This window comes from Odocoileus virginianus, chromosome 4 (assembly GCF_023699985.2).
Source record: "Odocoileus virginianus isolate 20LAN1187 ecotype Illinois chromosome 4, Ovbor_1.2, whole genome shotgun sequence".
Taxonomy (NCBI): domain Eukaryota; kingdom Metazoa; phylum Chordata; class Mammalia; order Artiodactyla; family Cervidae; genus Odocoileus; species Odocoileus virginianus.
Window position 1 is genome coordinate 15,235,647 of NC_069677.1, and position 27,881 is coordinate 15,263,527.

Genomic DNA, 27,881 nt, shown 5'->3' on the forward strand with positions numbered 1-27,881 from the left:
AAGCAAGTGCCCTGAAGAAAAAGGACTGTAGACATGAGAGAATAACAGGCAAGGCCCTCTTTGGATTGGACATCCTCTTGAAGAAGGTGCCATTTAAGCTGATACCTAAAAGATAAGAAGGATTCAGTCATGTGAAACCCTTGGGGAAAGGCATTCTGGGCAGAAGGAACAGCTCTGCAACGACCTAAGGCCAGGAAGGACTTGGCATCGAAGAAATTGAAAGGAGAGGACAGTGTGCCTAAGGCTGGAGGGAACAGAGACAAGAGATGAAGAGGGAGAGAGGGGAGGGCCCTGATTCCACAGGGCCTGGGAGACACCAGGGAGCTTAGATTACATGTGGAGGGCAATGGAAGTTAGGGTAGAGGCATCATGGAGTTTAGGTTTTTAAACAGTCTGGCTGCTCTGTGGGAAATAGATTGGAAGAGGCGCGAGTGGAGGGAGTAAGAACAGAGGGACTACTGCAGTGGTCCAGAAAGGAGGAGATGGAGGGAGGGGAACAGGATGCAAGAGACTATACAGGTATTTTGTTGGTTTTTTAAATTTTATTTTTAAATTAAATTTAATTTATTAAACTATAGTTGGTTTATAATATTGTATTAATTTCAGGTATACGGCTTCATATTATTTTCCATTATAGGTTGTCACAAGATACTGAATACAGCTCCCTGTGCAACATAGCAAATCCTTTTGGTTTGTTTCATATATAGTAGTGTGTATCTATTAATCCCATAATCCTAATTTATCCCTCCCCTTCCTCATTCCCCTTTGGTAACCATAAGTTTTTTTCCTATGTCTGTGAGTCTGTTTCTGTTTTGGAAATAAGTTACTTTGTATTATTTTTAAAAATATTTTTGTATATATTGTATTATTAAACTAGAAGTGACATTATATATTTGTTTTTCTATGCCTGACTTACTTTACTTAGTATGATAATCTCTAGATCCATCCATGTTGCTGCAAATGACATTATTTCATTCTTTCTATGGCTGAGTAATATTCCATTATGCATATATGCCACATCTTCTTTATCCATTCATCTGTCAACGGACATTTAGGTTACTTCCTTGTCTTGGCTATTGTGAACAGTACTGCTATAAACATTGGAGTAGATGCATCTTTTCAACTTAGAGTTTTCATTGTTTCTGGATATATGCCAAGGAGTGGATTGCTCTATTATATGATAGCTCTGTTTTAAGACTTTTGAAAAATCTCTATACTAAAAATCTTCCATACTGGTTGCAATAATTTACTTTCCCACCAATCATATAGGAGGGTTTTTTCTCCATACCTTCTCCAGCATTTATTATTTATAACCTTTTTAATGATAGCTATTCTGACTGGTGTGAAGTGACACCTTATTGTAGTTTAAACAGGTATTTTGAAGATAGAATGGACAGGAATGGGGTTGGTTAGACAGGAGCATTATAAAGAGGGCAAGATCAAAAATGATTCCTATACTTCTTTGGGGCAACAGTTTCTTTCTTTCTTTATTTATTTCTTTATTTGTTTAAATCAGAAAGAAAAGTGACATGACAAAAAACTGGGGTACAATGAGGAATAGGATGATTTCAACAAGTATTAACTGAGTAATGCTTACCCTGCACCAAACACCACAGCAGATAAGAAAAAGTCTCCCAAGGCTTGAGTTTTTCCTATCCATTCCAGTTTGCTGTGATTACTGCACTGCCTTTCTGGTTATTGCACTGATAAAGTAAATAAAGCTGAGCAAATGCTCATACCTCAGGAAAATAAATCATGTCCTAAACAGATAATGGTTAAATTAAAAATATGATGGGTTGTTTTTTAAACTAGGGTTTTCCTGCCTATCAGAAATCTTGGGGAAATGATTGCCACATGATGCATTTTAGATGCTCAAGTAATGGAAGAAAATACAATTAGCCAGGTGAAGAACATTAATTTCCACAATAGGAGTCTCAGGCAAACTCTGAAGGAAATAAAACAGGAGAAGAAACAAAGATCTCAAAGACAAAAAGCATTCCAAAGAATTGAATATGTAAGAGGAAGAGACTCATCAGCAGGAGAACCTGGGCTGAGGAAAGCCTCATCAGCTTGATCCAGAAAGAAAAGAGAAATCAGGTGACCGTTATCGTAGGGTAATAGAAAAGAGAATGAGAGGACAGCAGGCACACTGTGGTCCAAGGTGACCACTGGTTCACAGGGGATCTTGCGGCCTTGCTCTGTCCCCAGGGAGATAGCCCCTTAGTCACTGCGGTCCCTAAAGAAGCTGAAGAACTCCTGGTGCTGCCTGTACTGTCCACCCCACCCTCATCCTTTCTCTCCTGCCCTACAGAGCCAGCCCCCAGCCAGAGGGTGTGACTACAGGCAAACTATTCTTCCTCTCAGGACTTCAGTGTCTGCACTTGTGAGATGGATTGTCCAAGGCCCTTTCCAACTCTTAACATATGCTAATCCTGAGAATGGGGGGAAGGATTATGCAGAGGCCTATGTCTACATATGTGCCAGGCACTCTCCTAACTGCTTTTAATACCCATTTAAATTCATTTATTTTTCATGACAGTGCTATGAGGTAAGGATTGCTATGGTGTGACAGTCTGAGTTCCCCACCCCACACCTAGATTTCATATGCTGAAATCCCAACCTCCAAGGTAATGGTATTAGGAGCTGGGGTTTTTGGGAGGTGATTAGTCCCGAAGGGTGGAGCCCTCATGATTGGGACTAGTGCCCTTGTAAGACGGAGCGTTCTCTGGCCCCTCTACCATCTGAAGACACAGCAAGAAGACAGCTATGTATGTATCAGGAAGTGGGTTTTCACCAGATGCTGACTCTGCCGGCACTGTGATCTTGGATTTCCCAGCCTCTAGAAACTGTGAGAAATAAACTTCTGCTGTTTACAAGCTACCAAGTTTATGGAATTTGGTTATAATGGCCTAAGCTAAGACAGTACAGTTATCACCCCATTATGAGGACAAGTAAGGAGGCACAGATAGGTAAGCAGGAGAGCAGGATTTCAACCCAGGCAGTCTGGCTTCTGAGCTCAGGTCATGCATGTGGGCTCTCCATGTGACACAGCAGCACAGTGCTGCCTGGAGAAGTCAGGCTTCTGGCCTAGAAGCCACCAGAAGACCTCTTCACAAGTGCTTGAGAACCTGACTTGAATGCCAGCACCTCACTGTTTTTCCTACAGTGGAAGACAGGCAGGATAGTGCCCGTGGTGCTGCCTGAACAGCTGTGGGGCATCACATTGTGAGATGGTGCGAGCCCACAGACAAGCAATTGTAGGGTCTTGCACCCAGCCACACTGGAAATGTAGAAACTGTCAAAGTGAGCTGATCCAGCATGAAGCAGTGTCCACTCCCCATCCATTACAAGGCCTGCTTTCAGCCGCTGGAGTCTTTTGTTTCCAAACACAGGAATTCCTAGAACTTTAGTTAAAGAAAGCAGTGCCTCTCTGGAGGGTCCCTACCACCCTGATGGATAAAAGAATAGTCTCATTTGACATGTCATTGCCCCCAGTCCTAGAGCATCTCCCAGTTTATCAACATGCTTTGCTGTGTTTGTAAGGAAACCATGCCAGACTGGCCAAGAAAGCTGAGAAAGGTATGGTGTGTGTGTTGCTAAGATACAGTGCATCTCCTTTGGGATTGACCAGACTGCCTGCACTTCCACGGGTACCACAATCTGAGGAACACCACTCAGGGGAGGGAGCACAGGCTCTTGGACAGAGCCTGGGACTGTGACCTTGGAGCCCTGAGTTTAATCTTGCTCTCCACTTACTAATGTGATCTAGACAAGTCAGGTATCTACTCTGGGACTCATCTGTAAAATGGAGGGAAAACTCTAGGGCTCACCTGTCTCACAGGGTTGTCAATCAGTTGAAATAATGTACAGTAAAGAGTATATTTGTCTACAGAGGAAGGTGGATATCTGTGAGAGGTCAGAGCCCAGCCACTCGGAATCTTTACCAAACCAAGGTCATTTGCTGGTTCTAGAATAATAACTGAAAATTCTTGGACCCCTTCCAGCTGCTAGTCACCTGAATAATAAGCGGTGACTTAGAGTCTTTCTGCCAACCTCACTCAAAACATTATCAATAGACCAAAGATCCATTGAATAACTGGCTTCCTTTTGGGGGAAGCTGTCCCACTAAGGGACACTAAGAGATGTGGAAACGGATACAGAGCCACTTTTATCAGGTTGCCTAATGGACTCACACGTAGGAGTAGATCTGCTGGAACCTTTAGTAATCTTTCCACTAAGTCCAACTCAACTTACCTAGTTGACTAATAACTTCACTCCTGCCCCTAAAAGTCTCTGAATCCATGAGGCTGATTCACTCCACTACTGTTGCCAATTCAATTTACCTCTGTAAATGCCGTTTCCCATCTGCAAAAACCAAATTGCTTTTCCTTCCTGCCAGCTGCAGGGTGCTGCTGTGCAGTTTAATTAGACAGTTGCTCTAAACCAATGATCTCCTCGGAGGATGCCTGCCTCACTCAATCACTCAGTTGTAATGAGATCATTGCTGGAACTAGCAGCTTACACAGCCTTGGAATTCAAGCAAAGCACACCAGACTTGACACAAAAACTTCTTAAGGCTCAGGTGCCCCACGGACACCTGCTGTCCAGCCGATGTCAACTTTCCCACCAGCAACCTCCGCTGAATGCATCACTCATAGCTAGGCTTGCCAGCATCTCATGAAATTCTCCCCCACAGAGAGTTCTCGTGGGCTCTCTGCTGCTCTTTCTTGAAAGTCAAGTCTTTATGCACAGAGCCTGGAGAAGGAAAGAAGGAAGATTGCAATTCATGCCACTCCTGGTCTTGCCGGTATTTAGCCTACAGGAAAGGGGAATCGTTGAGAGTTGATGAGTTAGTATTGCAATTCTCCAAGTGTGTTCTAGGGGTCTCTGGTGTTTCCAATATCCTTTGAGGGGTTCCATGAGGTCAAAACTATTTTCATCGTGGTACAAGGAAGTTATTTGTCTTACCTTCCCGTGCTGATACTTGCAGAGATGGCACAAAAGCAACAGTGAGTAAAACTACTGCTCCCTTAGCACAATCATGATAGAAACACTATACCATGTGGAGAATCATTATATCCTTCATATCATACACTCATGGTAAAATAAATAAATAAATGTTTTAAAAGCCAGTTTCACTTACGATGGTCCTTGATGAAACAGTAAAATTACTAACTTTATTAAATCTCAACCCCTGAGTAACATGTTGTTTTAACATTCTGTGTGATGAACTGTTAAGTGCATATAAACACTTCTGCCTTACACGGAAGTACAATGCTTATCTTGAGGAAAATCACTTAGTGACTGAATAGTGAGCTATACTAGTTACTTCTTCAGAAAACATGTTTTAACTTGAAAGGAACAGCAGACAGACAAACTATGATTATTCAGACTTGAGTTTTGGTAGATATTTTCTCAAAAATGAATCTAGTGAGTCTTGTTATTGCAAAGAAAATAACCAACAGTATTTGTTGCCAATGACAAAATCTGAGCTTTCAAGTGAGAATTTGTATTTTGAAAACACTGTGTCTGTCTGCCACTGCAAGTTTGATAACTTCCCAATACATCATGACTTTTCTAATGATATTCTAATAGTGATATTAATGAATGTGATTTTTAAACAGTGGATAATGAAATATGTCAACATTTAGAAAATGTATGTAACTCAGTGAGCCAATATGTTTCAAATGACCAATGCCTGGTGTTAGAAAAAGACACATCCAAAAAACAAAGGAATGGGATTTAATGTAAGAGTGCAAAATGTTCATGATAATAGTTTCAGATTTCACATTGCAAGGACATTTAAGAAACTACCACTTCTCAAGTTTAAAAAAAGAATACCCATCATTATCTAAGAAGACCATGAAAATACTCCTCCCTTTTCAACTACATATATGCATAAGGTCAGATTTTCCTCATTTACTTCATAGCACAACATAGCACAAAACAACATAGCATAACAGACTCTAGCTTATTATTATATTAAGCCAAATATTAAAGCAACTTGAAAAACTATAACAGTGTCATTATTCTCAGTAAATTTTGTTATTGTTTGAAGAAATATTATTACTCTGTTGTTGTTCAGTAGCTCAGTCATGTCTGACTCTTTTCAACTCGGACTGCAGAATATCAGCCTTCCCTGTCCTTCACTATCTCCCTGAGCTTGCTCAAATTCATGTCCATTGAGTCCGTGATGCCATCCAACCATCTTGTTCTCTGTCATCCCCTTCTCCTCCTACCTTCAATCTTGGCAAGCATCAGGATCTTTCCTAATATAATGATTACTTTATATTTTTAAATGTTATTTGACATGTTTATTATTGCTATTTTAAAAGTGCTTTGAGAGAACAGCATTGAAACATGTATATTATCAAGGGTGAAACAGATCACCAGCCCAGGTTGGATGCATGAGACAAGTGCTCGGGGCTGGTGCACTGGGAAGACCCAGAGGGATGGGGTGGGGAGGGAGGTGGGAGGGGGGATCGGGATGGGGAATACATGTAAATCCATGGCTGATTCATGTCAATGTATGACAAAAACCACTACAATATTGTAAACTAATTAGCCTCCAAGTAATAAAAATAAATGGAAAAAAATAAAATAAAATAAGTTGTCGCTGTTTAGTTGCTAAGTCATGTCTCTTTTGCAACCCCACGGACTGTAGCCTGTTAGGCTCCTCTGTCCATGGGATTTCCCAGGTAAGAAAACTGGAATGGGCTGCCATTTTCTTTTCCAGGGGATCTTCCCAACCCAGGGATCAAACTAGTGCCTCCTGCTTTGGCAGACAGATTCTTTACCACTGAGCCACCAGGGAATTAGTAAACAAATATTTTTAAACTCTATTTTAATTTCCAACATAGTAAATGCTAATAGTTATAACTCACATAAGCAAAATATCTTTGGGGTCTTTAGTAATTTTTAACAATGTAAAAGAATCCTGAGACCCAGTAGTTTGAGAACTCATAGATTATGATATTCTGTAGTTTAAGATTGTGGACCTGAAACAGTGGGGAAGACTGTGGTCAAAAATTCAATGGGAGCCTTCTCCATACTGGCAAGAGCTGATGAGGGCCAGAACTAAGGCACTGAGGCTGGCCAGAGGGGTGATGTATATTCTTTATGAATATCAAGGTCACTGTATCTTATTTTAGTTTGGTGACAGTGCTGAAGTCTATGGGACCATAGCCCTGAGAAGACCTGGCCCCCTATGAAGGGAGTGGTCATTTCCAACACCAGTCATCTGAGAAAGAGATGAGTACGCTGACAAGAAGCAGAAATGGAACACATACATAGGAGGAGAAACTTGATCTGGCTACCTGAGTAGAGACTTGCAGAGTCAAGGGAAATGGGCACATTCTCTGCTTGACTAGGGCTGAGATAACGCCCATCACAGGGACACTAGGAGCTAGGATGAGGCAGGATCTACAGGCTTCCAAGAGAAATTCCACCTTGAATACCAGGGTTCAGTTCAGTTCAGTTCAATTCAATCGCTCAGTGTACAACTCTTTGCAACCGCATGAATCATAGCACACCAGGCCTCCCTGTCCATCACAAACTCCCGGAGTTTACTCAAACCCATGTCCATCAAGTCAGTGATGCCATCCAACCATCTCATCCTCTGTTGTCCCCTTCTTCTCCTGCCCCCAATCTCTCCCAGCATCAGGGCTTTTTCCAATGAGTCAACTCTTCACATGAGGTGGCCAAAGTACTGGAGTTTCAGCTTCATCAGTCCTTCCAATTAACAACCAGGACTGATCTCCTTTACAATGGACTGGTTGGATCTCCTTGCAGTCCAACGGACTCTCGAGAGTCTTCTCCAACACCATAGTTCAAAAGCATCAATTTTTCAGTGCTCAGCTTTCTTCACAGTCCAACTCTAATATCCATACATGACCACTGGAAAAACCATAGCCTTGACCAGACAGACCTTTGTTTGCAAAGTAATGTCTCTGCTTTTTCATATGCTATCCAGGTTGGTCATAACTTTCCTTCCAAGGAGTAAGTGTCTTTTAATTTCATGGCTGCGGTCACCATCTGCAGTGATTTTGGAGCCCCCCAAAAATAAAGTCTGACACTGTTTCCACTGTCTCCCCATCTATTTCCCATGAAGTGATGGGACCAGATGCCATGATCTTAGTTTTCTGAATGTTAAGCTTTAAGCCAAATTTTTCACTCTCTTTCACTTTCATCAAGAGGCTTTTTAGTTCCTCTTCACTTTCTGCCATAAGGGTGGTGTCATCTGCATACCTGAGATTATTGATATTTCTCCCGGCAATCTTGATTCCAGCTTGTGCTTCTTCCAGTCCAGCGTTTCTCATGATGTACTCTACATATAAGTTAAATAAGCAGGGTGACAATACTGCCTTGATGTACTCCTTTTCAGATACCAGGATACCTTGCGTTAAATTATGCCCTATGTTTACTTCCTTCTTGATATTGCTGAGTCTTAACTTAGGTGAAATCAGTCTTGTCAAAGAGTCCAGTTTTGTCTCTGCTGGAGCGAAGTAGAGGAAGAAGCATGTGTTCATGCAGGGAGAATAACAAGCCCTTACTCACCCAGGTCACTGTGGTTGGAGCAGTGGTTAGGAATTCTCAAGGGGAATCTTGTGAATCAGAGAAATGGCTTCTTTACCCAGTGACAGTTAGACTTTGTTTACAAAAAGGCAGGATTTTCCATATAGGAGGTGATAGACCTGAGATATGTTTTGGAAGAAAGAAAGAAAGGAATGAGTTGAAGGCAGCTGCTGACTGACTCCCACAATCCCTCCACTTCTTCCAGTTTGAAACGCCCGTTAGACATACCAGATGCAGACACCCCAGAAGGCAGAAGGCTGCAAAGTGTCAACTTGAGAATCATCCACCTATATAAGTCAGTGGTTCTCAGATTTTGGAGTGATTCAGAGTCACCTACAGTGAAAGTGAAAGTGTTCGTTGCTCAGTCATGTCCGAATCTTCGTTGGCTCATGGACTGTAGCCCACCAGGTTTCTCTGTCCACAGGATTCTCCAGGCACAAATACTGGAGTGGGTAGCCAATCCCTCCTCCAAGGGATCTTCCCATCCCAGGGATTGAACCCAGGTCTCCTGCATTGCAGGCAAGTTCTTTACCATCTGAGCCACCAGGGAAGCCCCAGAGTCACTTATGGAGGATTTCAAAAAGGAAAATGCCTGGCCTCAGTTCAGTTAAGTTCAGTTCAGTCGCTCAGTCATGTCTGACTCTTAGCGACCCCATGGACTGCAGCACGCCAGGCCTCCCTGTCCATCACCAACTCCCAGAGTTCACCCAAACTCATGTCCATTGAGTTGGTGATGCCATCCAACCAACTCATCCTCTGTCATCCCCTTCTCCTCCCGCCTTCAATCTTTCCCAGCATCAGGGTCTTTTCAAATGAGTCAGCTCTTTGCATCAGGTAGCCAAAGTATTGGAGTTTCAGCTTCAGTATCAGTCCTTCCAATGAATATTCAGGACTGATTTCCTTTAGGATGGACTGATTGGATCTCCTTGCAGATGCCTGGCCTAGATGAACTCAATCAGAATCTCTAGGGGTGATTCTGACACCCACCATAGGAAGCTCATGAAAGTGAGGAGATATTGAGATCTCCAAGGAAGAAAAGAAAGAGTGCCTTTACAATGTACCCCAAACCCAAAAGAATCTTGCTACTGAGCACCAGAAGCACTTCCTGTCAATAAAAAATGTGCTTAATCATGCATGCATGCATTGGAGAAGGAAATGGCAACCCACTCCAGTGTTCTTGCCTGGAGAATCCCAGGGACAGAGGAGCCTGGTGGGCTGCCGTCTATGGGGTCGCACAGAGTCAGATACAACTGAAGCGACTTAGCAGCAGCAGCAAACTCTAATGAGCTTTCAACTCCTGGTCCATTCCAGCACGTGGAATACATGAATCACTCATCCTTAGGCCATATAAGAGTCCTCTACTAATATCTGAACCTTAAATGTAGTTACTTAAGTTTCCCATATATCAGGTGAAATTAGGGATCCTGGAAGATACACATGGGCCTGGCCCATGTGAGCAGGAGAAAAGCTGGAGGGCAGCAGGGGCCAACACTCAGCCCTCACTAGATGCAGCTATGGAAGTGGACACTTTCTCCTACAAGCAATCCAGTTTTCCTGCAGCCCTGGGCTGAATGAAATTAACATCCCTGAAACATGTCCAGGGAACAGACTGTTCTCTGGGAGGCTACAGCTTGTCACTTGTAGCAAAAGAGGGGAAAAGGTGAGTAAAACCATTTACATTTTTAAAACAACCTTTTCTTGGTAACATACAAGGATATGTATGGTAACATACAAAGATATCCAGAGCAAGATTTCAAACCTCTTCTTTTAAATGTCACTATTTCATTTCTGCCTCCCCACCTTTTTTTTTTTTTTTTTGCTTAGTTGCTCAGTCTGTGTCCCACTCTTTGCTACCCCATGGACTATAGCCCACCATGCTCCTTTTGTCCATGGGGATTCTCGAGGCAAGAATGCTGGAGTGGGTTGCCATGCCCTCCTCCAGGGGATCTTCCCAACCTAGGGATCGAACCCAGGTTTCCTGCATTGCAAGAGGATTCTTTACTGTCTGATCCACTAGGGAAACCCATGAATACTGGAGTGGGAAGCTTATCCCTTCTCCAGCAGATCTTCCCAACCCAGGAATCAAACAAAAGTCTCCTGAATTGCAGGTGGATTCTTCACCAGCTGAGCTTCCCTTACAGGGTGTGTGTTTTGAACAATATTGCCTGCTTGAGTGCATTAATTAGTAATTTGTTTGCCCATATACTAATAAATGAAATGTAAACGTGTAAATTTCTTCTCAGCCCAGTCTAACACAATAAATGTTTACTGCAATGCATTCAACCCAATGTCACCATACTAAGTAGATCTATTTCCACCAGAAGCAAAGAAAATGGATATTTTCATTAATTCCACAGGCTTAGTACGATTAAGAGTTTTTGGAAAGAGTTCAGGGATATTTGTAGTATCATGGAGTACTGGGGTTCCAGGTGACCCATAGCAGGAAGGACTTACATTTTGGGTCCCCCAAATTGAGCATTGTTAAGACATGAACTCCTTTCCATGAGGACTTGCAGAAATGCTTGGCAGGACTTCTCAATTATACCTGAGAGAGAGGGGAGAACACCTTAGTGCCAGTAGTAGAGATGCCGCATTTGAATTTCTGGACCAGAGATAAGATGGCAATGGTCCAAGGATATATTCTGGACCCTGTGTTGTTATATTTGGCTATAGCCAAGTCAGATTAACCTGTCAGCTAAATGATCCACAAATATGGTCCATGCACTACATGCATCAGAATCACTTGGGGGAAATTGTTAAAGTGCTTACTCCTAGGCATCACCCCAGACTTGAAACAGACTCTCAGAGAAGGGCTCTGCAACTTGCATTTTAAACAAGTTCCCGGGTGATTCTGTTGCATCTTCCTCTTGAGAGCCACTGGCAAGTACTCTGCACTGCCAGGCATCCAGGAGCAGGTTGGTTTGGAAGTGAAGATGGTCACCTCTCAGCAAACAGCTGAGTCAGCCCCAAAGTCCCTCTCTTGTATGATGCCCTGCCGTAGTATTCACCTCATGCCCTTAGCCAGAATCTTATTCTGCCCTCATAAGCTCAGGGAGGCAGCAAAGAGTGACAGTGCCAAGGAGGGTCTCAGACCTTCCATCACCTGACCTTCCTCCCTTTTAGGAGCTCCTACCCACAACTCGCCCTCCTCCCCCACACTCCAGCCAAATGGACTGCGTGAAAAGGTTTTACCCTGCGTCTTCCCCACTCTTGCCAGGGAATACCTGCCCACCCTCACCAGTGGCATCAAAAGCCACCACCCACGTATTGGAGGGGCTCTGATAGGGGCTCTGGAGAATGTAAACCTTATCCAGAGATAGTGAAACAGATGGGGCTACTGCAAAATTGTGCCCCTTTGACAGGGTGCATTGCTGCGATGCTACTCGAGTGAGCTTTCAAAATCCCAAACCCTGTCTTCTTCCCCGGCTCTGGAGGGAGAGGCACACCCTTTTCCAACACTGGACCCTGAGCTCTGGCTGCAGGTGAGCCCATGAGCCCGGGTCACCTGCCTTCCCCCTCCTGCCAGCCTCTGTGGGAGCTTCAGAGACAACATCTGATCTTCTGCCTAAGCTCTCCTAACTCGGGGCCACCAGGCCTATATCCTCTCCTGGGAAGCTGCTGAAGTTCCAAGGAAGGATAGAATGCATGGGAAGCAGGTGTTAAGGCAGAAGGAAACACCAAGGACCTTTGGTGGACTTTCTGCCCCTTGCTGGCACCACCGTTCCTGGCAAAGCCGCCGCTGGTGGCTCAGATGAGCAGGCTGCTATTACCTTCTAGACTGAGGCTGTGTAGTGGTGCCAGTGTGGAGTATTCTGTCTTACTCCTGTCACCCATGACCCTCTCCCCACCCCCCCAATCCCCCCAGCTGATGCCACTCACTTCCCACCTATGAGCTCAAAGACACAGCCCCAGGCCAAGTCATCCAGACCCCAGGCAGCCTCTCTGTGGGGATCCTGGCATTTCCTCTTCCTCTGCTTTAGCTGGAGAAAAGGGGATCAAGAACCTCAGGCTCCAGTTTGGCTGTCTCAAGTGGGAAGCCATCTACCCTACTAAAATACCTCAAAAAGTGCCTGACAATTACCCTGCGTCCCTCCTTGATCGGTTTTGCACTGTGGCTCTGAGGGGCAGGGCACAGTGACAATGGGGGCTCTGTCACCCAAGCCAGGAGCTCGACTCCCTTGCTGGTCCCCAGTCACAGGTAGGAAGAGTCCCTTCACCTCCCTGCCCAGCATCCTCGTTTGTAAAGAGTCATTCTTAACTCTGGGGATTGCTGTGAGATCTGACAATAGACACTGAAGAAAATTCTTAGAAGAAGATAGATCAGGTTCGGTGTTTAAATGTTTTTCTTTCATTATTGATGCTTAATGATATAAGGATTTCTTTTCCTGCTTATAAAAGTCATGCATATCTATTGCAAAAATTTTGGAAAGTACAAAAAAAAATAAGGAACAAATTATTCATAAGCCCACCCTCTGAGCAACCCAAGTCACTTTTGGTTTATTTCTTCTTAAAAAAAAAATTTACACTCAGCATAACATAAACATTTCCCCATGCTATCAAAAAAGGTCTGCATAGACATAATATGTGATGGCAATGGACATTTTTGAGCATAAAGCTTTTTTGATACATTTTCAGTTGCTTTTACAGGTTAAGCGCCTGGAATCAGAGCACTGGGTTAAAGGGTATGAATATTTTTGGACTCTTGATGCAAATGTTGCAGCTGTTGTTATCCCTTTTTCCTGGGGTTAGAAACTGAAGCTCAGAAATTGAAATCACCTGTCCTATTCTTACAGCTTATCCGAGGCAAGGCCAGGACAAAAGCACAGGGCAGGATGGTCCATGCTCTGTGACCTGTGCTCAACCACTCAGCACCGGAGAGAAGGCTGTGGCTGTCCTGCAAAGTGTCTGGTCATCACACTTATGAGGACACACACCCTGGGAGAGATCAAATACAGAGCAAAGGCCGGTGCATGGAAAAATCAGCCCAGGGATTGGGACCCATGGGTTCTACTAGGGGCTCTTGTGCTAATTCTATCACCCTGAGCAAGTGCCTGTGGCCTCAGCTTCCACCCTGCAAGAGGAAAAGGAGCTTGGGTCGCATCTAATACACTGCCCCTCTGCCCAGATGCATTGCTCCAAAAACAAACTCAGAAACATTTTGGTTTTGTTTTTGCATAAAAAGACCAAGGATAATCCATTTGCTCCAGCCCGGTGTGACTGTTTGCTCTGTTGATCATAAAACCTATCCAGCTGGATGCCAAAGCTAGCAGTCTGGGGTTAATAAGACAGCCAGCTCCAGGAAACACGCCCCAAGCCGGAATCTACCAGCAAGTGGCCGGAAGATGCAGTCCTTTCAAGATCAAGTCAGATGGTCGGAAACACAGCGTAGCACCGGGTCTCAGCACCAGGCTCTGCTGTGAAGAGATCCTGTCAGCTCCAACCCTTAGGGAGGAGGGCATCAGTACCTGCGGTCCAGGGCACCAGGCTACTGCCTGTCCCTGTGCGTGTGCAAGTGAGCTGATCAGCAGCCCCCCAGGGTGCTCAGGGTGTGCAGAATGCTACTCTGAGGCTGTTGTGAGATCTGATAATAGATGTAGTGACCAGGAACTTGGGACGCCACATCAGCAGTTGTGAAACCAGGGCCAATGGGACAAGGTGGGCAGGGCAGCAGTTTGTCAGATACTAACACACAGACCGCAGCCTCCTAGGACTCTGAACCCAATGCCTCTGTCCTGAGTGGAGGTTGAGTCCAGTGATACGTGGCAAACAGGGCACTCCTCTACCCGCCTCTCTGTTGGACTTCCGGTACAGGGCTAATGGATGGGAGGACAGGTACATCAGTTCAGTTCAGTTCACTCAGTCGTGTCCGACTCTTTGCAACCCCATGAATCGCAGCACGCCAGGCCTCCCTGTCCATCACAAACTCCCGGAGTTTACTCAAACTCATGCCCATCGAGTCGGTGATGCCATCCAGCCTTCTCATCCTCTGTCGTCCCCTTCTCCTCCTGCCCCCAATCCCTCCCAGCATCAGGGTCTTTCCCAATGAGTCAACTCTTCACATCAGGTGGCCAAAGTATTGGAGTTTCAGCTTCAAAATCAGTCCTTCCAATGAACACTCAGGACTGATCTCCTTTAGGATGTACTGGTTGGATCTCCTTGCAGTCCAATGGACTCTCAAGAGTCTTCTCCAACACCACAGTTCAAAAGCATCAATTTTTCGCACTCAGCTTTCTTCACAGTCCAACTCTCACATCCATACATGACCACTGGAAAAACCATAGCCTTGACTAGTTGGACCTTTGTTTGCAAAGTAATGTCTCTGCTTTTTAATATGCTGCCTAGGTTGGTCATAACTTTCCTTCCAAGGAGTAAGCGTCTTTTAATTTCATGGCTGTGGTCACCATCTGTAGTGATTTTGGAGCCCAGAAAAATAAAGTCAGCCACTGTTTCCACTGTTTCCCCGTCTATTTGCCATGAAGTGATGGGACCAGATGCCATGATCTTAGTTCTCTGAATGTTGAGCTTTAAGCCAACTTTTTCACTCTCCTCTTTCTCTTTCATCAAGAGGCTTTTTAGTTCCTCTTCACTCCTGCCATAAGGGTGGTGTCATCTGCATATCTGAGGTTATTGATATTTCTCCAGGCAATCTTGATTCCAGCTTGTGCTTCTTCCAGCCCAGCGTTTCTCATGATGTACTCTGCATATAAGTTAAATAAGCAGGGTGACAACATACAGCCTTTATGTACTCCTTTTCCTATTTGGAACCAGTCTGTTGCTCAGGTACATACCCCACAACATTTCTGGGCCTGGAGGCTGACCTGTCTTATCTCTGAGAAAGGGGAATGGTGAGTTCAGGGAAGAAACCCAGGAATAGGCTGGTTGGCCTGTGTGAAAATACAAGTGTGGAGTGTCAGGAAGACAAGTCGCTGATACAGAACAAGCCATGTTAACATGTGACTTACACAAGTAAAAGCACATTTATGCAAAAGAATACACCTTTTGCCAGAACATATTCAAGTAGAAAGAGAAATATAAGTGCATTAAAATGGTGGTCTCAAAAAACAAACAAAAATTTTTTTATAAAAAGAAAACAAAACAAACAATAAATAAAATAAAACAAAAATGGTGCTCTCTGGGTAAAGAAAGGGAATGGAGAGGGACCTGAAGATAATTTCCTTTCCTCCAAATATGAACACACCAGGAACTGAGAAATAGCATTAACACAGCCCTCCGGACTTCAGGTACAAAATTTTTAAAAGAAAAAGAATAAAAAGAGACCAAAGTAAGCCACACCCAGGAGATGCCAGTAAGAGTGGTTTTTGGAAGAGCCATGAGAGTTTGTTTCTAGAAAAGGAGGAGGTCATTTGCACCCACCTGGGACAGAGTTACGGCCACCTTTAGTTCTCAGCCCTGGATGCATATTTGAGGGACCAGGGGAGCTTTTAGAAGACACTGGACATCTGCCTTAGTTGGCTCGAGGTGAGCCAAGCTTAATATGGAAAAAGATCTGAGTGGAGCAGCCAGTGAGGATGGCACTGAAGTACCCTACCCCTAAAGTGCCTTTGGGCTCTGGTATTCAGGGTGAACAGGAAGAAGACTTGCCAAGAGCCAGAGGAAGAAGCATTTGGGGAGGGGAAAGGTCGGCTGTGGCCTGAGAAGAGGGTGACTCACAGTGAGGCTCTGCTTTGGAAGAGGGATCAGAGGAGGCACCAGAGTGGGGAGGGGTGTTCAGTGGAAGCCTGGGGGTAGGGGAGGGGAGGTGGCAGGCTCAGAGGCAGGGGGGCGGGAGCAGAGCCAGGCTGACCCCAGTGGCTGACCCCTTCATGTTACGGAGAGCAAAGACTGAAAAGAAAGTGAATTATCCAAAGAGGGGGCCCCCACACAGGTTCCCCCCTTCTCTGCTCTTGCCAGAGCTCTTTCCACTGTCCCTGAAGCCTCTGGCTGCTGCAGTTGAGTCCCTTGCCCCCATCCCCTGGGCTGACCATTGACCATCACAGAAGCTGGGAAGAAGCGCCACACCCCAGAGTGAGCTGGCAAGTGATTTGAGCTTCTTGAGAAAAAACAATAAATTAGAGTTTAGTAAGGAAGCTGACTAGTTGTTACAGTTTTCCTTCATCACTCTCTGAATTCAGGCCCTTTCTTCTGAATTCAGACCCTTTCTTCTTAATTCCTTCATTTTGGAAGACCACTTGATTTTAGTGCTTTTAATGTTGCCAGCCAGGCTTGGCGACTGTCCTAACAATTCTTGATTTCCCAAAGATCTGCTATTTGGCCGCCCTCCTGAGAAAGGGTAATATGTGGAATGAGGGTCTGAGAGGGAGGGGTGAGAACATTTGGTTTCAATCAGAATACATGGCGTGCCACATGCCCACCAGCCAAAATGTTTTCACATTTGCTCAATGTTTACAGATAAAAAAAACAAGCCAAAGAGAAGTTACAAAGATTTCCAAGTTATTGAGAGATCTATGGAAGTCCAGTGGTTAAGATTCTGCCTGCCAATGCAGGGGACATGGGTTTGATCCCTGGTCTGGGAAGATTCCACATGTCGCAGGGCAACAAAGCCCATGTGCCAAAACTACTGAAGCCCTCGCACCTAGAGCCCATGCTTGGCAAGAAGAGAAGCCATGTGACATGCACCACAGCAAAGAGTGACCCCCAATCTCTGCAGCTCGAGGAAGCTTGCACACAGCAACAAAGACCCAGCACAACCGAAAATAAATTCTAAAAATGTTTCCAAGTCATGTGCAAGCTCCTGTAGGGAGACTGGTTCTTACTCCTTTGTGTCTGCTGCTGCTGCTGCTACTAAGTCGCTTCAGTCGTGTCCGACTCTGTGCGACCCCATAGATGGCAGCCCACCAGGGTCCCCTGTCCCTGGGATTGTCCAGGCAAGAACATTGGAGTGGGTTGCCATTTCCTTCTTCAATGCATGAAAGTGAAAAATGAAGTCGCTCAGTCATGTCCGACTCTTAGTGACCCCATGGACTGTAGCCTACCAGGCTTCTCCGTCCATGGGATTTTCCAGGCAAGAGTGCTGGAGCGGGGTGCCCTGCTGCTACCTGGCAGCAAACGGTAGTAGGTAGATGCTCATCAAATACTCACTGAAGCGAGTGGCCTGGCTGAGATTTGCCCTAGGCCTTCTGGCGTGTATGCAGATCAGCATTGGAACCGTGGGCTGAGACCCATCTGGCCTCTGCAGGTCGTCCTGGGCACACTTTGCCCTGGCCAGGTCTGTTGCATATAGCCTTGACATAGCCTTGTGCTGGGCACACAACTTTCTATCAGGATGCATTGACAGAGAGCCTGCTATTGGGTAGATCATGTGAAATATTCCAGAAGAATTTGGGACTGAGAAGTCGTCTAGTTTGAATGCCCACTTCCCTCTCTCTGTCTTTGCCTCCGAACCTACTCACCTGCCCTGCTCCTCTCCCTTCAGACATACTTACATTCTCCCACTGGTTGGTTGGAACTGCAGATGTGTTTCTGGTTCATAAATATTTATTTGTTATTACTAATGAGGAGAGATGACATGTAAAGACCTTGTGTACGTGTTCTAGCAAGAGGCCAGCCAAATAGCCAGTGGACAGCACTAATCTCTGGAAAAGTAAGCAGAGATACTGCCATGTAATATATAGTAGGTCCCCTATAAACAAACTTTCAAGTTGTGAACTTTCAGAGATGCAAACGTGCATTCTATCAACGTCGGGCATCAGTGAAATTGCAGCTTGCCCTGTCTCCTCTTGCTGACAACCCTTCAGCTCACCCATCTCCCACTGACTTTCCTCCAGTCAATAGCTCTTCTCGCTTGCTCAATGCCAGCTCCTGGATGCCAACTGTTGTACTATACTACTGTACTTTTCAAGGTACTGTACTGATGATTAAAAATGTTTTTGTGTTTGTTATGTATTATTTGTATGCAAAGTATTATAAACCTATTACAGTACAATACTACATACTGATCGCATGAGGTTAACTTGGTTGGACTTACAAACAAATTGGACTTATGAACATGCTCTTGAAATGGAACTCATTCACATGTACGGAATGTACTCCAATAGATATAGGAACAAAGCGCTATTGGAGCTCAAGAAGAAGGTGATGAGCTACTCGTGGTGGGGACATCAGGGATGGCTTTATTGAGGGAGTGGCAGGTGGGATGGGCCTTCAAGAATGGCTAGACTCTGGTCTTGCCCACAGGTATGATGAGGAGTTAGTCTAGACAAACTATGACATGATCACCGTCAGGGTGGACCTAAGACACCAGGCTAACTGTAGTCAACAGAGAAGTTCATGTCCCTGGAAGTCCTCAGAGTGCCCAGCAGGATGAAATCTGAGTCACTGGGTCCTGTCCTCAAGCTCCAGGGCCTTTGAACAAGGCATCAGGACTCTGGCCAGCTTCCTCGTCTACAGGGGAGGGCAGGAGACAGGGAAGAGCTGAGGTGAATACAGCAGGAGGGTTTAGATGCTGCTTTTATGGGTGTGGGGCCTACTGGCTTGATCTGCCACTTACTCATGGTAGATCCTTGAGGTGGCGAGTCTCTGAGTCTCGGTTTCTTTGCCTGTAAAGAGAGGTGGCAATCGGTACCACCTGCCTGCGTTTATCCATGAAAACAGAGATGACCTCAGTGACGATTCCTGGGACTCCCTGAGCATGTCTCTCTATTTCATCCTTTAGTGGCTTCCTACTGAAGTGTGGATTTGTTCCAGTGACTCTGCCGTACAACAAACCACCCCCTGAGACCATCTGGGGGACGGCATGAAAAAACCACTGTATTACATAGAGTGAGAGTTAGGAATTTCAGGGCTCCCCTGGTGGCTCAGTGGTAAAGAATTCGCCTTCAAGGCAGGAGTTGCAGAAGATGCGGGTTCAATCCCTGGGTTGGGAAGATCCCCTGGAGGAGGACACGGCTACCCACTCCAGTATTCTTGCCTGGAGAATCCCAGGGAGAGACGAGCCCGGCAGGCTGTAGTCCATAGGGTCACGATGAGTCAGACATGACTGAAGCAACTTAGCACACACACACTCATGTAGGAATTTCAACAAGGATTGGCCAGAGTAGTTTATCTCTGCTCCAGAGTATCTGAGGCCTTATCTGAGAAGACGTGAAGACTGGGGTGAAGGGTGTTACTCAGCAGTTGGAAGTATCCAGAGTCATCTTCACCAGTAGGTCTAGTGATGGATGCTGGCCATCATTGAGCTCTTCAGCTGGGTGGTTGCCAGAACACCTGTGCATGGCTTCTCCATGTGAGTTTGGGCCTCTGCAGAGCACGGTGATGGGGTTCTGAGAGAAAATGCCCCAAGAGAGAAAAATGGAGGTGCTTGGAATTTTTGTGACATAGCCTTGGCATTCACATGACATCCCTTCTGCCACACTCTAGGGGTTAAGGCAGGCTTTTCCACGCTCAAGAGGAGAGGGTACATGGGGTCAAGGTCACATTTTCTGACAAGCATGCAGGCTGGACAAGTGGCAGCAATCCTTGAAAAATACAATGTACACAACATTCCTCGAGTTGGCACTCAGTGCATCTGCCATATCCCTCCCAACAGCATCTCCCTTTTTCTCTCAGAATGCCAACCTCCTCGTGGTACCCAGAAAATGCCATACTCATCTCAGCCTGTGAGGCTCGAACCTGGCCTGCTCACACCTCACTCTCCTGCTTATGATTCTTCTGGTCCTGTCTCCCCAAGGATTTAGGATCCTGGTGTATTAAAACAACAGTTAAAATTAAGAAAGAAGACTCTTAGCAAACATAGTTCCTGGAGTCTTCTCTACTGCTCTAGAGTGAAGCTACTTGTTTCTTAGAATTAGTAAAAATTCTACCATTCTGAGAATGACTGGTTCTGAAAAACACCCACCGAGTACAGGCATGGGTCCTCTTCAGCTGTGATCATGTACACATACCTTCAAAATGCAGATTCTGTATCTCTCAGATAGAAATAATGACTCTAATAAATCAAAATCAGCTTGTTTTAAACCAACAAATGGTGGATATGACAATAGAAGTGTAAATATGGCTATTGTTAATGGATTTTATTCAGACTTGCTCCATTTCAGCTCATTAGACTTATGACTAATAGAGTTGGCCAACATTGCTCACTAACTGTCTCCAATTAAATCAGAGATCAGGCCCCACCTCCTGTGCCGACCCCAGTCCCTGGGAGTTCTGGGCATCTAATGGTGCCCAGGAACTCCCTCTGCCTGCTTGATACAAAAACAGAAACACACAAGGCAGCCAAACCATGCAGCTCCTCCACATCCCAGCTGGAGCTGTGTGTCCCCACTGAGCACCTCTGAACCTCTACCAGTGGGCAGAGCTTTAGACCACTGGAAGCTCTTGCATCCTCCCCTCACAGTCTGGTGAGGCACAGAGTGAATGTATCATCATCTCCAGTTTTCTGATGAGGAAGCTACCACTCACAGAGGTGAAGGGGGTTTTTCAGAATCAAAGGCTCCTGTGAAAAGGGCAAGGACTTCACACTGAGTGTTTCCTTTCCCTGGTCCTGATTCTTTTCCACTGCACTGCCTCCCGTTCAGCTGGCTCATTCATTCATTCACATCCATTCATTGATTGATTTGTCAAATGCTTATTTAGCAGCAGCAGCAGCAGTACATGAAGCATGGCATCAGCCCTGGGGAAACAGTGACAGACCAGGTAACATCCCTGCTTTCACTGCGTGTGTGATCCAGAAGGAGAGATGGCAATAAGTGCTAAAAATGATTATATAAATAAGAGAATTTGACAGAATGGCAAGTGCTATCAAGAAAACACAACAGAGTAAGGGGATAGAGAATGGCCAGGTCAGGGAAGTAAAGATCGGGCCCTTTAGCTGGGATTGTCAGGGAAGGCTTCCCTGAAAAGCTGGTGCTAGAGCTAGGACCAGAATGATGACAAGGAGCCAGTCAGTCATTCAGAGATCTGAGGAGTAAAGAGTCCCAGGAAGCAGTTACAGCAGGTGCCAAGGTCCTGAGTCAGCACTGCAACAGTCTGATTACATTAGAGTTCCAGAAATGCCAGCTGAGCTGGAGCATCTTGAGCAATGGGAAAAATGGAAATTACCCAAAGGTACAAGGTCTTATGGGCTAAAATAAGGTCTGTGCCAGGCATTGTACTAGATGCTATGGTGCAGTGGTGAGAAAAAGGGAATCACCCTTCCAGGAACAGCCAGCCCAAGGCTCCATGAATCTCTAATGCTTGATATCAATATACCCCTGCCCTCTGCATCAGAACCACTGTAGAACCACTCTAATCCTTTCACTGACAGGGTTGTCTGAGCAATGTATCTTTCGTGGAAAGAATTAGTCAACCAAGGTAAATTGGGGATTCCCAGGAATTCTGATGGGTTCAATCTAGCCTTCACTCTTCGATCCTAGAACTGGAGGAGGAAATGCCTGGAATCCCATGACTGCTCTCCATGATTCCCCCACCCTCTCTTACCACATCCAGTCTGTAGGCAGGGCCACCCTGGCCAGGCTGAAAGAAGGATTTGAGAAGTAAAAGAGTACCTCAGGTTGCCCAAGTCCCTGTGCAACATCAGATGAACAGACACACTGATGCAGGATAAATAAACCCTCTGGACTGTACATGAATGTAGTTATTTCCCCAAATCAAAAACAAATTCTCCTGAAATACAGGAAGCACAGACAGGAGCCAACCCTGTTAAAGTAAGAACAACAGCTTATTCTGCAAGCTCTTCCATTAGAAGAGCTTTACTCGGAAACCAGCCCCAGGTTATCTCTAAGTCATGGTGAGGATGGCTAGGTAAGAGGGAAGGAAGATAATCTTCCCTAACCACGCCCTTTCCCTCTTCCCCCCTCCTCTCCAGCCCAGGCACCCTCTCTCTCTCACACACACACAGACACATTTTCCCAATTCCATACCCCTCCCCCAATCCTGTCCCCACATCAAATCAAAGGCCATGTTTACTCACAGGCGACTTTCAGGAAAACAGACATCCTGGATTTGCTTCCTAAACTTCCTCTTATGCATAAAGAACACATTGTCTTTGCAAAGCCAGGAGAGACCTAATATTTGTCCCGTGTGTCGCTACATTACATGGTTACTGTGAACATGCACAGCCAGCAAGCAGCCTTGCAGGTCCCTTGGGATCTGAAGTCACAGCCTCTTCCGCTCTGGCTGGACACAGCCCACTGAGCTCACAAGTTTCTTGCTGACTGATGAGCTTGCGGTAACTCTGTGAAGACACCAGCATCTCTCATCCACCCCTGGAGGACGGAGAAGCAGAATGTAGTGGGTGGGCTTCATGCAGAGGCAACGTGGAGGGATGGATGGATCTTAAAACCATAGTGCCAAATAAAACATCAGAAGCGGAATGAGACAAAATCCAACTCATTTACATATGCTAGCATAATGTGTTTTTTACGCAACTCAACAACCATGCACCTTATACAAGAACATGTACAAACAGAACAAAAGATGTCAAGCATATTAGAGCAAACGGTTTATGGATGGGAAAATGGAACTAAATCACTGAAACAGAGAGGAAATTTGTAGGGACCAATGATAACCATGTGTCACGAACTAGAGAGCATGATTAACTCAATCCTCTCCCCTCAAAGTCAAAAAAACATCAAAAGGAAGGACACAGAAATACCTGAGCTGGCCCAGGCTGGGAGTCCCAACCGCGGCTGCCGCTTGCCACTCAAGTCAAAGGGGAAGACCAGCTCCTCACATAGCCTGCTGCCTCCTCGCCTTGATGCTGCCCTCCCCACAGCCAGCTCCAGCCTACCCTTCCAGGTCCAGCCCCTCCTCTGGAGATTCGCACCTCTGAGCAGCCACGCCCTTCCTCTTCACCATACGGTGATCATGTGCCCGGGAGCTGGTTTTTATTAGTAGGCAGATGTGGTTCCAGTGGAGCCCCAAAATTACTTTTTTCGGGGGGGGGGTGGCACTGCAGCAGTGGCATGCTGTGCCTTTGGCATGGGCACTCCTGGATTGCAAAGCCATGCCTTCAAGGGACTTCCTGGAAAGAACTGACCCAGGAGGAGCCTTTTCTCTCCACCAAGAAGCAATGCTTTCCTATGGAATTCATCACAAAGAGGAGGATTGCTCATGTTTGGTGAACCGCTAAATGACAAGATTGCTTCCACCAGCCCTTTAACTTCTACAGCCTTCGGCCCTCTTCCCATGGCCAAACGGCTCTCTGAGGTCTTCTTTCCTTCCTTGCTATAAGCCCAAGGCTTGGCCAGCGTACCCCTCCCCTTTGAAGCTACCCCCTTTCCTTCATCCTCTGGGTGACCTCTAAACTGGAGCCTGACTGGGGAAGCTGCTACCTTGTTATTCTTGATGCTCCACTCCCAGCCCAGATACCAGGCTCTTAAAACCAGAACCCACCAGGAGTCCTACAAACATAAATATGCTGGAATTGGAAATGTTAGGGAGTAGTGAAACCTCCTTCCTTGGCTTTGGCATATAGGTAGCAACAAACGAAAACTTTTAAGTACCTATTATCTGCTCAGTACTGGTTTTAGCCCTGAGGATTGACAAAGATTGTCTCCTTAACTTCCTTATTTGTCTCTGCAATGTCTAATTTTAGCAAGAATCCTGCTAAGTCAGTTTAGCTAGAGTCCCTCATCCTTCATTGGTGCCTCAGACAGTAAAGAATCTGCCTGCAACTCAGGAGACCCGGGTTCAATCCCTAGGTTGGGAAGATCTCCTGGAGAAGGGAATGGCTTCACACCAATATTCTTGCCTGAAGAATCCCATGGATAGAGGAGACTGGAGGGCTACAGTCCATGTGATCACAAAGAGTCAGACATGACTGAGTGACTAACATTTTCACTCATCCTTCATGTCTGATCATTCTAGATGTCTAATCAGGGTCCGCACTGTGATATGATGACTTACAATTAGAGATATTCATTTGGTCTTGCTCACCATTTCTGGCACAGAGCACATAAAACCCTTGGAACTTCCAAAATGATGAGATATAATGGTATCGTAATATTCATAACAAACCCCTTTCAACCATACCTGAGTTGATGTTAATGTGTTGACTTTTTGAATCACCTAAGGATAGGGGCAGATTGCTAGGGCTACAGATCATGTAACTGAAGGGTGAGTACCAGGGGAGAAGGGCTGGACATTGAATCAATCACCAGTGACCACTGGTGAAATCAATCATGCCTATGAAGACTCCCTAAAAATCCCAAAGGCCGGGGTTCAGAGAGTGTCCATGTTGGTGAATATGCAGAGGTGCTGGGGGGAGGGGGAGTGCTGGAGAGAATGTGGAAGCTCTGCTCCCTTTCCCCACACCCTGCTCATGCACCTCTGCCATCTGGCTCTCCTTGAATTACAACCTTTCATAATAAACCAGTAAGGCAGTAATATGTTTCTCTGAGTTCTATGAGCCACTCTAGCGAAGGAGGGATGGCGGAACCTCGGATTTACAGCCAGCTAGTCACAAGCCCAGGTGATTGACATCTGAAGTCAAGGGCAGTATTATGGGACTGAGCCCTTAACCTGTGGAATCTGATGCTCTCTCCAGGGAGATGGTGTCAGAACTGAGCTGAATTGTAGGACACCCAGCTGCTGTCAGAGAATTGCTTGGGGTGGAGAGGGGAGGACACCACCCATTAGAATTGGTGATCAGAATTATACTTATCCTCCACTACCTCCCAGCTGATATCTGATGAGCCTGTTCTGCCTTTAGCAAGAATCCTGTTGAGGCAGTTTGGCCAGAACCCCACTTATCCCCAATATTTCCTCTTAATAATCCTATATATTGATCCCCACCCCGTTTGTCAGTTATAAACTCTCCCTCACCCATGCCGTATTTAGAATTGAGCCCAATCTCTCTCCTCTATTGCAAAATTATTCTTTTGAATAGTACCTCTGCCTATCATGTTGGTCTCCCTGAAGAAAGTCTGCCTGATTAGTCTCTAACAGGTATTACTGAATCATTTTCTCTTTAACAGGATATAATGATTGGTAAAAGCAGGCTAAGCCTGCCCTCATGGGGCTGACGGATAATTTATTACTTCCCATATGTGGGGGCCACTCCTACTCATTCTCAAAAGGCGAGGTGTGAATTTTGCCAAATTCCATTTCCATTCTCCGGGGGCCCATGCAGCACTGGCAGTGGAAGGGAGCTACTGGCTGGAGACCAACTGCCTAGCGAGGCCCTGCCAGGACTGGTACAGAAGGGCCAGAGTTCCTATTCCCAGAGCCTGGCTCCCAACCAGAATGACATCTGCTCAGAGTTTGGAGCCCAGCATACTCTTAATTGTCCTGTGGCCTTGTGACACTTTTAACCTCTTAACTGAATCTTTCTTGAAAAGCTAGTGCTTATTGGTTTTATGCCCTGAATTGGAGTCACTAGATTTTCCTTAAGGATAGGAGGACTGTTAGAACCAGATCTGAATATGTCTCCCATGCCAGGACCTGAGTGAGAGGGACTGGTGATGTACTGAAGAAAGGCTGACCTGATACCAACTACTACCACTCACCACCCCACTGTTTTTCTAAATGACACCAGCCCCTTGTCAGCCCTTGGACAAGACGCTGGGGCCCTCACCCCAGTTAGATTTCACTACCTTGCTATGTGACCATGGACAAATCCCTTCTCTGGGCTGATATTCCCTCTACTTGTTTCTTAAACAAGTGAAACCCTGGATACAAAAGGACTTTTTAAGTTTTGTTAAAATGGAAGGCCCTGTCTGTAAGAACTCTGTTCTTCCCACTCAATTTTGCTATGAACCTTAAACTTATCTGGGCTTCCCCGATGGCTCAGTGGTAAAGAATCTGCCTGCAACGCAGAAGACTCAGGAGACATGGGGCTCAATCCTGGGTCAGAAAGGGCATGGCAACCCATGCCAATATTCTTGCCTGGAAGATCCCATGGACAGAGGAGCCTAGAGGGCTACAGTCCACGGGATCACAAAGAGTCAGACAAAACTGAGCACAAGCATGTTAAACGTATCTAAAAAGTAAAGTCAATTTAAAAACAAATAAGCACGGGCTTCCCTGGTGGCTCAGTGGTAAAGAATCTGCCTGTCAAAGTTGGAGACACAGGTTCCATCCCTGATCGGGAAAGATCCTGTAGAGCCACAGAACAACTAAGCCCATGTGCCACAACTACTGAAGCCAACATTTCCTAAAGCCCGTGCTCTGAAACAAACAAGAGAAGCCACCGCAGTAAGAAGCTAGTGCACCACAACTAGAAAATAGCCCCCACTCACCGCAACTAGAGAAAGCCTCCTCAACAATAAAGACCCACAGAGCCAAAAATAATAATTTTTTAAAAATAAAACAAACAAGCAAGCAAAAATATTAGGCCCTACAGTAAACCCTGGTGGAGAGTAGAGCCTTAAGTTCTTATCAAAGCTCTGTGACTTTCTATGTGGCTTGGGGAAGTATGGAAACTTTCTGAGCCTTGGTTGCCCTGTTCTACTCATTGTGAGTACTATGAGCATCAAACAATCTAATGAGTTTTTAAATATCGAGTTAGAACATCCGGCCCCATCACTTCATGGCAAATAGATGGGGAAACAGTAGCTGACTTTATATTTTGGGGCTCCAAAATCACTGCTGATGGTGATTGCAGCCAAGAAATTAAAAGATGCTTACTCCTTGGAAGGAAAGTTATGACCAACCTGGACAGCATATTAAAAAGAAGAGACATTACATTGTCAACAAAGGTTCGTCTAGTCAAGGCTATGGTCTTTCCAGTAGTCATGTTTGGATGTGAGAGTTGGACTATAAAGAAAGCTGAGTGCAGAAGAATTGATGCTTTTGAACTGTGGTGTTGGGGAAGACTCTTGAAGAGTCCCTTGGACTGCAAGGAGATCCAACCAGTCCATCCTAAAGGAAATCAGTCCTGAGTGTTCATTGGAAGGACTGATGTTGAAGCTGAAACTCTAATATTTTGGCCACTTGATGCAAAGAGCTGACTCATTTGAAAAGACTCTGATGCTGGGAAAGATTGAAGGCAGGAGGAGAAGTGGACAGCAGAGGATGAGATGGTTAGATGGCATCACCGACTCAATGGACATGAGTTTGGGTGGACTCTGGGAGTTGGTGATGGACAGGGAGGCCTGGCGTGCTGTGGTTCATGGGGTCTCAAAGACTCGGACATGACTGAGCAACTGAACTGAACTGAACTAAATTATAGAGCACTGTCTCTTTGTGAGAACTTCTTGTTAATATTTGTTACTTACTAAAGAGACTGTGGGGCTTCCCCAATGGTCCAGCTGTAAACAATCTGCCTACAATGCAGGAGACACAGGAGACAAGGGTTCAATCCCTGGGTCAGGAAGACCCCCTGGAGGAGGGCATGGCAACCCACTTCA

At 45.5% G+C, this 27,881-nt stretch overlaps 1 long non-coding RNA gene across 2 annotated transcripts in view; it reads right to left on the reverse strand.

Moving 5' to 3' along the window:
- LOC139034731 (uncharacterized) overlaps nt 1–23,309 on the reverse strand; it is a 52,019-nt gene extending 28,710 nt beyond the window's left edge. Inside the window, exon 1 of one of the 2 annotated variants that reach the window (XR_011487238.1) lies at nt 23,186–23,309. This is a non-coding gene — a long non-coding RNA (uncharacterized lncRNA). Of the gene's footprint in view, nt 1–22,501; nt 22,947–23,185 lie in introns of those variants that run through there. The other variant, XR_011487237.1, reaches the window with a different exon arrangement.
- Nucleotides 23,310–27,881: the final 4,572 nt, after the last annotated feature.